This window comes from Scylla paramamosain, unplaced genomic scaffold, assembly GCF_035594125.1.
Source record: "Scylla paramamosain isolate STU-SP2022 unplaced genomic scaffold, ASM3559412v1 Contig28, whole genome shotgun sequence".
NCBI classification, from domain to species: domain Eukaryota; kingdom Metazoa; phylum Arthropoda; class Malacostraca; order Decapoda; family Portunidae; genus Scylla; species Scylla paramamosain.
This window is the reverse complement of record NW_026973693.1, coordinates 841,805-854,545: the sequence shown is the minus strand read 5'-3', so window position 1 is coordinate 854,545 and position 12,741 is coordinate 841,805. Positions and strand designations below refer to the sequence as shown.

The 12,741-nt window shown below is 45.2% G+C and overlaps 1 protein-coding gene across 1 annotated transcript in view; it reads left to right on the top strand.

The window, feature by feature from the left end:
• Nucleotides 1-12,741, top strand: part of LOC135097665 (myosin-11-like) — a 63,984-nt gene that overhangs the window by 28,963 nt on the left and 22,280 nt on the right. The gene's annotated exons all lie outside the window — the stretch shown is intronic.

Here is a 12,741-nt window from a genome sequence, read left to right as displayed (position 1 = left end):
AGGAAGCTTCTCCTGGTGTGTGCTGGGGAAATAAATGAGCTTGCATTCCCGAGTCTTTCAAAACATCCACCAATATTCCGTCCTCTCCCGGGCCTTTCTTGCTTCGTTCCTTGAAGGGCAGAGGCTACAGCGTTCGTTGTCATCTGGTGAAATGTTTACTGCTCTCACCGTGATATTAAAACACTGAAAGTATGCGTGCATATTTTTCTGCCATTTCATTCTTATGGTCAATGGCTTCATCCTCTCCGTCTTTCAGAACCAGTCTTCGTTTGACTGAAAGGAAATCTCTGACTATTTTGAATGACTTTTACTTTTATATTTTCAACATTTATATATTTTTTTTCTTGGTCTTTTCCTTGTTAATTAATTTGTCAGTTTTATTTTGTCAATTTTTATCTCTTCTTTTAAACTGTGTATTCACTGTTCCTCTCACACCTTCAAAGGTCATCTTGTAAGATTTTTTTCCGTGTTGACATTTGCTAGAGTCTTTCCTCTGCACCTTCCACTGTCAAGTCTTTTCAAGTTTATTGTTACAGTGTCATCTTCAACAGTTACAGTCTGAAATATGTTATTTATTTAAAGTTTAAAATAATTTAAATTATGTATGGACAGCGGTGGTCTCACAGTCCCAGGTTGTATGAGAGATTCATTGCCTAGGACCTGCCTACTGAGGCGAGAGAGAGAGAGAGAGAGAGAGAGAGAGAGAGAGAGAGAGAGAGAGAGAGAGAGAGAGAGAGAGAGAGAGAGAGAGAGAGAGAGACCGCCTAGTATCTAAATACGTGCTGCTATTCGCCCAATCCTTGTCACCTGTCTTCGGAAACGCGTGTTGGACATGTACTCGTGTAGCCAATAACTCGTGTGGAGGAAGCAGATTAACTGTGGAAATCTTTCTTTCACCTTTGGCGCTCCTCTGTACAAGGCGGAGAAGAGAAGGGCGGAGGATAAAACCAGAATTCCGCGCTCTTCACTGCAAGGTCCACGGCGCCCAAATTGAGGCGCCGTCCTCACTCACCCGCATGAAATGCGAGTAGTCTTCTTCCCTCCCTTCCTCCCTCCCTCCCAGCTTTTTCCTTCCGTCCCTTCCTCTCGTCCCTTTCCTTTCCTCTCCTGACCCTATCCTTCTCTTCCATCCCACCTTGCCTTTTCTGCTTCCTCCTCACTTCTTCCTCAGCTTCCTCCCCGCTCCGCTCGCTTCCTCCCTCCTGGATGATAAAACTTGAGACCTGCCAATATCAGGGCAATGCTTCATATCCGTGTCAGTGGTGGTGGTGGTGGTGGTGGTGGTGGTGGTGGTGGTGGTGGTGTGATGGAGAGTGAGTGTCCGTTTATTGTACATTCACTTCAGTATTGGGTAAGATCATGGCCGGGGAAGGTTTGCTCACTCCCTCCTCTGCTAATCCGTTTAATCTTGTTAACCATTATGTGGTTTTAATGCGCTCTCTTTTTGTGTGGGTGAGAAACTATTGTATTGGTAGTTCTCTTTCTTATGATTAGCTACGAGTAAATTATATGGATGGCATTTCTTTTTTCTACTGTCTTGAACGATTTGAAGAGCGCAGCATCAAGGCATCTCCAGATCTCATTTAACCTCCGCGACTGGAATCCCATTTCCATAACTTTTTTTTTCCGCGTAGCTGTAATTAACCCCCCCCAACCTTTTTTTCATGCAGCTCATGACTGTCCTCTTTACACGTTTAAAAATAATTTCAGGTTTATCTTTACGGTTCAGTATACGATGTGTATGTAATTCCGAGGGCAGTGCACCGAGGAGGAAGTCTTTAGTTTTGTATCTCGTGCCCTTTCGGTGTAAATAGAGGCGTGTGATTCGTTCTCGTGTCGTCGTGGTCTTTTTACCGCGTGAGAGCGAGAGATGGAAAGTCTGGGAGGGTATTCTGTCAGCCTGTCACCATCACTGGGCGTCTGGTTACCTGGCGTCACGTGTCCTCCCCGAGCGCTCACGGTTTTTATCCCCTCATGACTCTTTGTGGCCACTATGGTGAATCGCCCCCGCCCACACGTACACACAAGCTGGTACACACGAACAGGCAGGCAGACACATATGCACTTAACCACCTCTCTCTCTCTCTCTCTCTCTCTCTCTCTCTCTCTCTCCATCACGACACAAGGCAAGGAGACCCTTCACACACTCTGACGCCTTCCCCTTCCCTGGACGTCGTTTCTTCTCGGCAGTTTCCTTCCTCCTCGTCCACGACACACAATGATGCCATGGAGGTGAAGTGGGTGAGTGTTGAGGCAAGACATACATATTCATAAAATCAAGTACAGTTGAAGTTTCTATACCGATCAGGGGTGCTGCTGACGACTGTGGTTGGGAGGGGGGGGTGGTGGCCCTGGTGGTGAAGCTGGTTGGTTGTAGTGGTAGTGGAGATACTGGTGATGGTCGTCTGCAGTTGCCTCCTCCTCCTCCTCCTCCCTTTCTCCCTTTGTGTCTCTCCACTCCTAACATTGCACCTCACCTCACTCCCAGCATCACTTTTCACTTCCGTAAAACACACAACCAGCTCTTGCCTCACCTCTCACCCCACCTCACTCTCAATACTCCTCTCCCTCCCCCACCCCATCTCGCCCCTCCTGCGCCCCACAGCAAGACGTGTCCTCACATTCTCTCCCTTCTAACCGCCCTGGCTCACTGGAGTGCAATTCTCTCACGTGTAAATGGAGTGTGTGAACGGCAGGTGTTACAGTGATTAATGGCCGCGTTTGTATTAAGCTGTGACCAGAGGGAACATATGCCTTAATTCTGGCGGCGCGTCCTGGCGGTGATCCAGCAGTGCCCAAGCTGAACTGGCGGCGGGAAGGTGGTGCCGCCCTCCAGCCTCACTCCTCTCCCTTCCTCCAGTGTGTTAGTCACGTGGGGAATGTGTCTGCAGGTCGTCGTCACTCGCCAGCATTGATACTTGCTTCCCGGTATTGAGTCCCGGCACTGCTGATGTCTTGGTGCGTGTCGTGTTGTAGTAATGAGGCTGCACTGCCGCTTGCCATTTCACCTGAACGACAAATTGATTTGCCTAGATTTATTTGTTATTTACACTTACTTATGGGAAGAAAAAATGTATATGTTTAAAAAAAAAAAATCAGTCACCTTAGTTTATAAATAAATGTTATTCCTCGGGACCGCCAACACCAACCATCAGATAAGATGCGGCGGGAATTAAGGAACATTTATCGAAAAGAATGTAAATCTTTGTGCGCCACCTGATGTGATTTTTTTTTAAGTATGTACGCTTTGGTGCTTAAATCTTCCTTGCCATCTGATGCAGAGCGAGAGGATCACTGGAATACTTGCAGCTAAATAAGAAGCAAGTGGAAGCCTTTCAAAGAGGAGATAAACCGAAGGATTATTGTGTGGTGGGGTGAGAGCGTTCAATATAGAATAAGCAGCTTGCCGCCACACACCAGCAAACTTATACCATCGCTGCGTGAAGGAAGGAGGGAGTTGAGGAGCGTCCTGCAATGCCCTTACGTTCACTGATCGCGGTTTGATAGTTTCATTGTGTGTGTGTGTGTGTGTGTGTGTGTGTGTGTGTGTGTGTGTGTGTGTGTGTGTGTGTGTACCGACAACGAGAGGAAGGGAATCGGCTGCTATGGACGACCAGATCTCTTGCTGAGGCCTGGCTCTCTCTCTCTCTCTCTCTCTCTCTCTCTCTCTCTCTCTCTCTCTCTCTCTCTCTCTCTCTCTCTCTCTCTCTCTCTCTCTCTCTAACCACCACCATAACCACCACCACCACCACCACCACCATTCTTCCTTATGCAATTCTGGGGAAACAAAAATTGAGGCTAGGAATCAAGGTGGTGTTGATGGGCAGGTTACGGCGCGCACCTCCAGTGAATGCAGCGGGAATGACTGTTCAACGGCCGTAAAGCTCCTGCAGCCGGGAATGAAGGCGCCTCGCTGCTCATGTGCCTTCCCCAGGGGGCGAAAATGAGACAGAGGCGTTTGTATATCACGGGGATGTGTGTTCAGGACCCCGGGGGCAAACTTAGGTCTGGTGTGCCGCACTCTTTGTTGCTGTTGAGGCCTTTGTGTGGTGTTACTCAAACCTTACTAACTGATGCCTGGCTGTGTTGTTCAGTGTTCTGTGTGGTGATACTGAAGCTTTGTTAAATGATGCTTGCTCTGTTCATTTTTTTTCTTGTGTATATGTGTGTGTTATTGAAATCTTTAATGGGTATCTGTCTGATTTCCTTCTGGCTTTCACACCCGCCTTGTGCTGCTGCTGTTGTTCCTCTCACCTGGTGGCGGTTAGAAAACAGAGGATGTGGGTTTGTGTTATTTTCGGTATATCGCTACACTGTTCTTTTACGAATACTACCCGAAAACACGTCCTTTATTTCCTCCAGTCATTTTTCCAAGTGTATCTGTAAATAGATTACCTTGCGATGTGCCCACTGTGACACACACACACACACACACACACACACACACACACACACACACACACACACACACACCACCACCACCACCTGTGAGGCGAGATTTCCATGATGAATACAAAGTGGTTCCTTTCTTTCAAGATTAACAAGAGAGCAGAGTCCATTTTCTAAGCAAAGCGTCTTGAAGTGTTCAACAAACAACGCCAAGAAAACCTGACTTCTTTTTTAATGTGTGTGTGTGTGTGTGTGTGTGTGTGTGTGTGTGTGTGTGTGTGTGTGTGTGTGTGTGTGTGTGTGTGTGTGTGTGTGTGTGTGTGTGTGCGTGACTGTGTGCGTGACTGTGTGCGTGACTGTGTGTGTATATGTGTGTGTGTGTGTGTGTGTGTGTGTGTGTGTGTGCGTGACTGTGTGCGTGACTGTGTGTGTATATGTGTGTGTGTGTGTGTGTGTGTGTGTGTGTGTGTGTGTGTGTGTGTGCGTGACTGTGTAACCTTCATGTGCACCACTGATGCATGTACGTGTGTAAGTTCACACACACCTTTTTAGTTCTCACTTTTCGTGTGTAATGATTGTTTTTTTTTTTTCCCGGCTCTCTTTAAATTTTCGTTTTCTTTTTCATCATTCCCTTCCTCATTTCTCTGTAGATCTGCTTTCTAGTCCTTTGTATGTTATCCTGTCCCTCTTCTTATGTAATTTTTTCCTTTTTTTTCTTCTTATTTCATTCTTTTACATTGATTTTTCATTTTCTATACTGCCTCTCCCATCTTCCGCATTTCTTTCTTTCAGTATTCATCTATTTTTCTTATTTCTTTGCGAAGTCCTTCATGATACAAACTGTTATCGTGTCCTATCCAGAGACAGGGAAAAATTCAACACGTGCATCGTCACAATGGGGGTTTCCATATAGTAAGTGAGTGCTTTACGTAATTCATATTAAGTATTGCAGTACTTTATTTGTTGTTTTATATAAAGTCAGCTCAGCATAATCCTCTTGGCGAGCCTTATAAAATATTAATTTCGGTAATTATCAAAGCAAAATACTTTCCCTCATGCAAGTGTGTGTGATGACAATTTTTTATTTATTTATTTATTTATTTTTTATTTACAGATCCGTATCTTTGATAATGTAGCGGCCAGGCAGAGTACATTTAGTAATCAACGTTGAAGTATTTCCCGGTGGAAGGATGATGGATGAGCTGAGCTGAAAGAGAACAGGAATGAATAAGGGTCTGCGCAAGAAACAAAGCAAAAGGGGGAATACATTTTAGGTAAAGGTGTACTAAATTAGCCAGAGCAGTGAAGAAAAAAGATACCCTATACAGGAAAAAGAATTATGAGATAAGGGACGCAGGGGAAGGTAAATGGAATCTGAGGGTGTTCTTGCAGGTGTTCAGGACAGAAGGTGAAGACAGAGTGCTCGGTTTTAGATAGCGAATGGGAAAGTGAAAAAGAGCATTCAACAGTAGTATTGTATTACTGAGTTAGTAGATTCTCTTAACTGGTCTAAAGCCAACATCTTAGTGTGTGTGTGTGTGTGTGTGTGTGATTATAAACTGTTTGCCGTAAGGGATCCGGAAGCGTGCGGTCAGAATCTTGGCGGCCTAGGGGGCGACGAAGGCCTGGTCTCGGGTGACGGCGCCGCTCAGTAGGCTACCTGTGTCATTAGCTGGAATGGGAAGGAACCTTTAACCCGGAACACACCTGCTTGACTAATGAGGCGAAGTTAGTGCGCTGGTGGTAAGCTGGAAATAATAGGAAAAAGAAACTGCTGCCTCCCATGAAAATAAGTCCCAAAAAAACCAAGACAAGCCAACAGTCATCCAGGCTTCATCAGCCAAGGGAAGCCAACATGCACCAGAGCCCTGATCAGCCGAAGAGAGCGAAAACAATGTCGACACCTTTATCCTCTCCCTCACGTGGAATCCCAGAGGTCGCTGAGAGGCAAATCAGTGCTTGTTCTGCCAACATTCGTCAGTCTCTCCCTTTCCTTGTCATCTTAAACCTCTCGGCGTGTCCCTCTCCTCCTCGCCCCTCCAGATGTACTTGAAACAGTCGGACGCCCTTCTCATCACCGCAACATTAGACGGTTCCTAGTCCCATTAACCTGCTGATGAGACTCTGCAGATCTCTACTTAGAACTTGTCGACTGAGGAGTTGCTCTTTGGTCTCCCCTTCGCCTGAATTAACCAGCCCTTGTCTCAGTTAAGTACCATTACTTCAGCGCCAAGCTCGATGCGTGATTCCGTTATTTTTCGTTCCTCAGGCACGACTTGCATGCGTGGCCAGCTCGGCAAGGTGATGCCACTCTCTGTGTCTTGCTGTATTGACCACTTTGGCTTCTGTAACAGCTTACTGCAATACTTTCATGTGTCTCACTATCATTACTTCACCAGTACTTTCGATCACACACACACACACACACACACACACACACACACACACACACAGAGAGAGAGAGAGAGAGAGAGAGAGAGAGAGAGAGAGAGAGAGAGAGAGAGAGAGAGAGAGAGAATACAATTTTTCTCTGCCTGGATCGGAATCGTGATTGGTTGCCCCGTATCCTGGTCTCGGTGGTGTCAGTGGCTGTGCTTGGCAGGAAACCCTAACATTTACCCCGTGATGGCCTCCTATATGTAATGAAGGCTTGGGAGGAAGTCGCTGAATTGGCTGTGTGGCGTGTGGTGTGGCGTGGCGTGGCGTGGGAGGCGGGAGGTGGAGGAGCGCGACCTGACAGGATGTGGGCCGGTCGAGAGTTGGTCTTTGTTGATATTGTGCGAGTATCATATTCCCAGTGAACCATTGTGACGTGAGATTGGAATATGATAGTCTCAATGTGTCAAGAGGATCGTATTGATAAAAGAAAAACATTTATAGTAAGGATAATGGTGAAATGTATTGCTCCTTCCATGATGCACAAAGTGCTTGAGAGGAATGCTTGTATTCTTCCTTTCATGAGTCATCAAGAGGAATGGCGCCCAGGCAGGATTGGAAGACGAGTGCAGCCATTGCGCCAATAGGACATGGCTGACAGGATGTGAGAGAACACAAATTCATACTAACGAATGAAAGGCTGTTCATGAGAGCCAAATGCTTCATCGTGCGCGCGCGTGTTTGTACCAGCAGTTGCTCCTACTTGTGTCTGTCTATGAAAATCCATCCGTTGGAGCTGATGGCGCCCCGCAGAGCTCAATGTTTTATAGACACAAAAACACTGTGGCTGCACGCACGGTAGGCGCTGCTGAACACGAGACAGGAAGCCTCGTCCTGCCGTTGCCTGCGTGCGCTCGTCGGCCACACAATGTGCCTGGAAACGCGAGCAGAGCGTGGCCCTTGACCGGCAGCGGCTCGGCCTTTATATATGCCGTATGCATATTCCTCGGCCGCTCCCGTCATTGGTTCCCTCTTGTGCTCCGTCTCGTCTGAGCTTCGCTATTTTGGCTCCCTCCAGACAGTCGGTTCTTCCCTTCCCCGTCCTGCCTGATCGCCGCCGCGACTCGCGATGCCAGCGCCTGACTGACGGGAGAAATGCGCGTGAGTTATGCTGCAATTCAGGAGACTTGAAGGAGAGGAGCAGACTCGCAATAAAACTTACGAAAGATTGTCCCGGCCTCCCCAGCCTCGCAGACCAACAAGTGTCTGCCGCCGCCTTCTGATTTTCGCCCAATTGAAGCTTGAGACCGAGCAAGCGGCTCGTCAGGATCACGCCAATCCCTTGTCTCCAGGGACAGCAGGTCAGGGCCACGTCAGTCCCGCGTTCCCTGGGACAAGAGGTTAGTGCCACGCAGCCTGGCGTCCCCAGGGACAGGTGGTCAGGGCCACCGCTGGGACAGGGACAGGAAGTGAAGGCCAGGGTGTCTTCAGGGACAGGAGGCCGCCCACGCCGGGAAGCGCGGCTCTTTTTCTCACGCCAGCACGAGGAGGTCACTGTTGCATGGTGAACCAGTCAGGACAAGTTGTGTGCGGAGGGGAAGGCGCGACCCCTGTGTGTTTGTGTGTTTGTTTGGGGAACTTTGCATATTTATTAAAGGATCACCGGGGAGGCTTTGCGGTGAATAGAGCACCACGACTCACTGCAGTCCTTCAGCAATTAGATGGATGTTCTGTGGCGCCGCTGCTGCCTTGAGAGGGAAAATGTTATTAGTAATGGCTGCTTAATGTGAACCATTAGATTTCTCTCTCTCTCTCTCTCTATTTTTCTCTCGTAACGTGAACACTCCTTGTGAACGGCTCCACAAAAGACGCTGATATTTGAAGGGAAGACTAGTCCTACAGCCCTGTATTGGAACTGAATTGCCTATAAAGGTGAGGGGAAGTGAATAGTGAAGTATGTGAATGCCGAACTTGCTGAATGATAGACTTTTTATAAGAGAAATTACATACACCTCTATATCACCCCCTCCTGGCCTGTGCAAGTAGAAACCACGCATGCGCAGATCGTTTACTAGCAGACGACACTACACTGCCCACAATCCCTGCTCTCTGGTTGTTGTCTCCCCCAGCACTTAAGCCCCAGCACCTAGGTCATAAAGTGCGTAACAAAGTGAACATGACAACCTATGAAGATCCAGCTACTGTTAGAGCGTTGGCTCCAACAGATATAAATAAAATGACAAACCCACAACTAAAGAGAGCGCTTGCAACTCTACTAACAGCTGATGCCTCTACACAATCATCTAATAATGATCTATTGGAGGAAATAAGAAGCTTAAAAGAGGAAGTGAAAGGCATGGCCAGCATTAAACAAGAAGTGGAGCAGTTGTCTGATAAGTTGGACCAAGCATTCCAGATTATTTCACAAAAACAGTTATTTTTAGAATCTTTGGACAACAAGGAGAGGAAGAGAAATTTAGTTATTACTGGGTTGACAGAAGAGAGCGATGTAACAGGGTGCAACGATGCTGAGAAAGTACGCAATGTGATAGCAGCGACTGGATATCAGCAAAACGTTGATCCTGCAGCGTGGGAAATCAAACGACTCGGAAAAGAGGACCAGCGTAGGAAACGACCGCTTCTTGTCGTGGTGGGAGACGGAAATCAACGTAATGAGATCGTGAGGATGGCAAAGAACTTGAAATCAGTTGAAGGACCTCTCTCTTCTGTGTATGTCAAGAAGGATGTCCACCCGGCAGTGAGGAAGGAGATGGCGCGGTTGAGGCAACGTGAAAGAGAAGAAAAAGAAAAGCCAGGAAATGTGGGTGTGTCTATTAGTTATGATTGGAAAAGACGTGTGTTGTTAAGGGATGGCAATGTAATCGATAAGTTTTCACCATATTTTTTTCTGAATACAAAGAAAAATACCAGTGTGTTGAAATTATGTTCATGGAATGTATGTGGAGTAAGGGAAAAATTGAATGATCCGGAAATTCTTAAGTTCTTAATGCAATATGATCTGGTTTGGCTGTTAGAGGTTAAAAGTGCGTATGAAAAAAGCGTACCTGGTTTCTATATGTATAACAATAAGTCAAGAGTAGGCTGTAACAGAGGTGGTGTTATGTTGCTCATCAAATGTGCGTCGATGCAATATGTGACCAATGTAAACATGGAGGAAGATGACATGATATGGGTGAATTTATCGGTGTGTAAAGATGTGAAATTCGGTGGTGTTTATATACCTCCAGAAGACTCACTATATTGCGAAGCTTCACCGTTTCGAGCGTTAAGTGAGATGTGTTTGAACACTCGTGACGTAGTTGTTTTAGGTGATTTTAATGCACGAGTTGGATCACATGTGTTGTCGTGTGGTGATGGAAGTGTCTATAGATATGATGGTGTGAAGGATCCGGTAGTGAATAGTCACGGGCGTATGTTGCGTAACATGTGTAGAAGTAACAATATGGTTGTGATGAATCACCTGAACAGAAAAGGAACTACCTTAGGAGGTGACTTATCTTTTAGAAGAGGATCAAGATGGACATCGGAGATTGACTTGTGCGTGGTTACTTCCGATTGCGTAAGATTTGTCAGTTCGGTCGAGGTAAACAAGTCAGTTAAAGGTTCCGACCACGCCCCAATTTGCGTAGATCTCGCTACTAAAGAAATGACTCAAGTTTCCCCGACAGAGCTGTTAGAGCGAGCTAACGGTCTGGGTGAGTCATACCGAAGAATACGTGCAAACGAGTCGATGTGGAAAAGTAAACTTACATGATTTCAGTACCGAATTGCTAAGTCTCGATCCACCGAATCCGGACGCTGTTAGTATTGAAAATATTTCTGAAGCCTTCAGATCGAGCAGTGAAATTATTCATGAAGCTGCTCGTAGGAACAGATGTGAACGTCTCGACCAGCAGGAAGAAACGTGGGACAGAACGTTGCCGCGCTGGAGAAGGATATTAGAAACAAATGATGCTAAGTTCATATGGAAGGCCATTAACTGGTCAGGGAATATTGATACGCACGAACACAGACAACCTGAAGACGATCAACTAAAGACCCATTTCGAGAGCTTGTTAAATAATGAGTGTCACACTAATAGTATTCGCACTGTATGTATAGATGACTCGACTCCAACGATACCCGTATTAGACGAACCTTTCACTGTACAAGAATTAGATAAAGTACTCAAGGATGTGAATGTTAGAAAAAGTTATGTTGGTATTTGTCCAGGAATTATGAGAGCTTTACCTGTTAACTGGATCATGTTCTTTTTACATATGTTTAACGTTGTTTTTCTTAATGTGTGTTATCCAGTTTCATGGAGTTGTAGCAAACTTTTTGTACTCTTCAAAGGAGGTAAAGACAGACTTGAATGTGGAAACTACAGAGGCATATCCATTATGAATACATTGGCAAAATTGTATGATTACTTAATTTTGAACAGATTAAAACTATGGACAAGTATTGATAAATGTCAAGCAGGTGCTCAAAGCGGTCGAGGATGTGTCGAACAAATAATGACGTTAAGATTATTATGTGACCTGGCTAATTATAAGAAAAAGAAGCTGTATATGTTATTCATAGATTACAGCAAAGCATATGATAGAGTGCCTCGAGGTAAATTGCTTGAATTGCTTAAATCACGTGGTTGTGGTAAGGTTATGTTGCGTGCTATACAAGCTATGTATTCCTGTACTCAAAGTGTGTTACGTTCTGCAACTATTGATGCCACTGTTGGAGTCCGCCAAGGATCTCCATCGAGTTGTCTCTTATTCACCACATACATGGATGAGGTGGTTAGGATGATAAACAGGTGTGTAGATACAGATGGATTCTTGGGGAAACTACATACGCTCCTTCTTATGGATGACATGGTAATACTAGCTACTTCTAAAGAAATGTGTGTGAGAAAGTTAACCGCAGTGTTGGATTATTGCCAAGAATATGGAATGATACTTAATGAGAAGAAAACAAAACTTATGGTAGTGCGAGGTACAGATGAAGACAGATTGCCGTTAACTGTTCGTAACATCAAGATAGACTGTGTTCATAAGTATCTTTACCTTGGGGCATGGATTTGTGATGATGCAAAGATGAACACAGTATTGGACCTTCACGAAACCGTGAATGAGATGCAACTCAATAAATTTGCAATTTTTTGTGCAGCAAATAACATTATGCCATATACATACAAGCGCAAAGTATTTGATGCTGCTGTCACTTCTGCCCTTCTTTATAGCTCAGAAACATGGTTGACAAATAATCCTAGAAAGATAATTGTTCAATACAATAGAGCAGTAAAGAACTTGCTAGGGGTAAGGAAATTTACAAGCCCCGACATGTGTCTTATTGAATCAGGTATTCCACCTGTACTTGATGTCATAGCAAAAAGGAGAAGGAAATTTCTAGAATCAAAGTTAAGGGAACCGAACGTTGAAGAACCATTCTATGTTGCATTTGAGTTGTGCAGAGTAGCTAATACTCCAGGGTATCAATTTGTGATGAAGGCACTACAGTATAGAGATAACGTAAATCCACTGGATATAGTCAAAATAAAAATTAGAGAAAAACCCGAGACGGCATCTAAGTATGTGGCGTACAGATCAGTAATTAACCCTGAACTATCAGTACATCCAGTTTATGTCAGCAATGAGTTTGTCCCGGACTACAAAAGGCAGGCCCTTACGAGGCTTCGACTAATGTCACATGATTTAAAAATTGAGACAGGTAGAAGGAATGGAATACCAGCAGAGTTGCGACTGTGTATGTGTGATAGTAATGCAGTACAAGATGAGTCTCATGTTTTGTTAAATTGTTCTTTGTCAAGGGACTGTAGGGCTAGATATAATATGTTGGATTTTAGTAGTTTTACCAGTTTAATGAAGTATAAGGGTAAATTAGGTACTTTATGTGATTATGTTTGCGATGTGTTAAAGCTTTACGGCTAAAATGTTCTTGTTTTTTTAAAAGAAA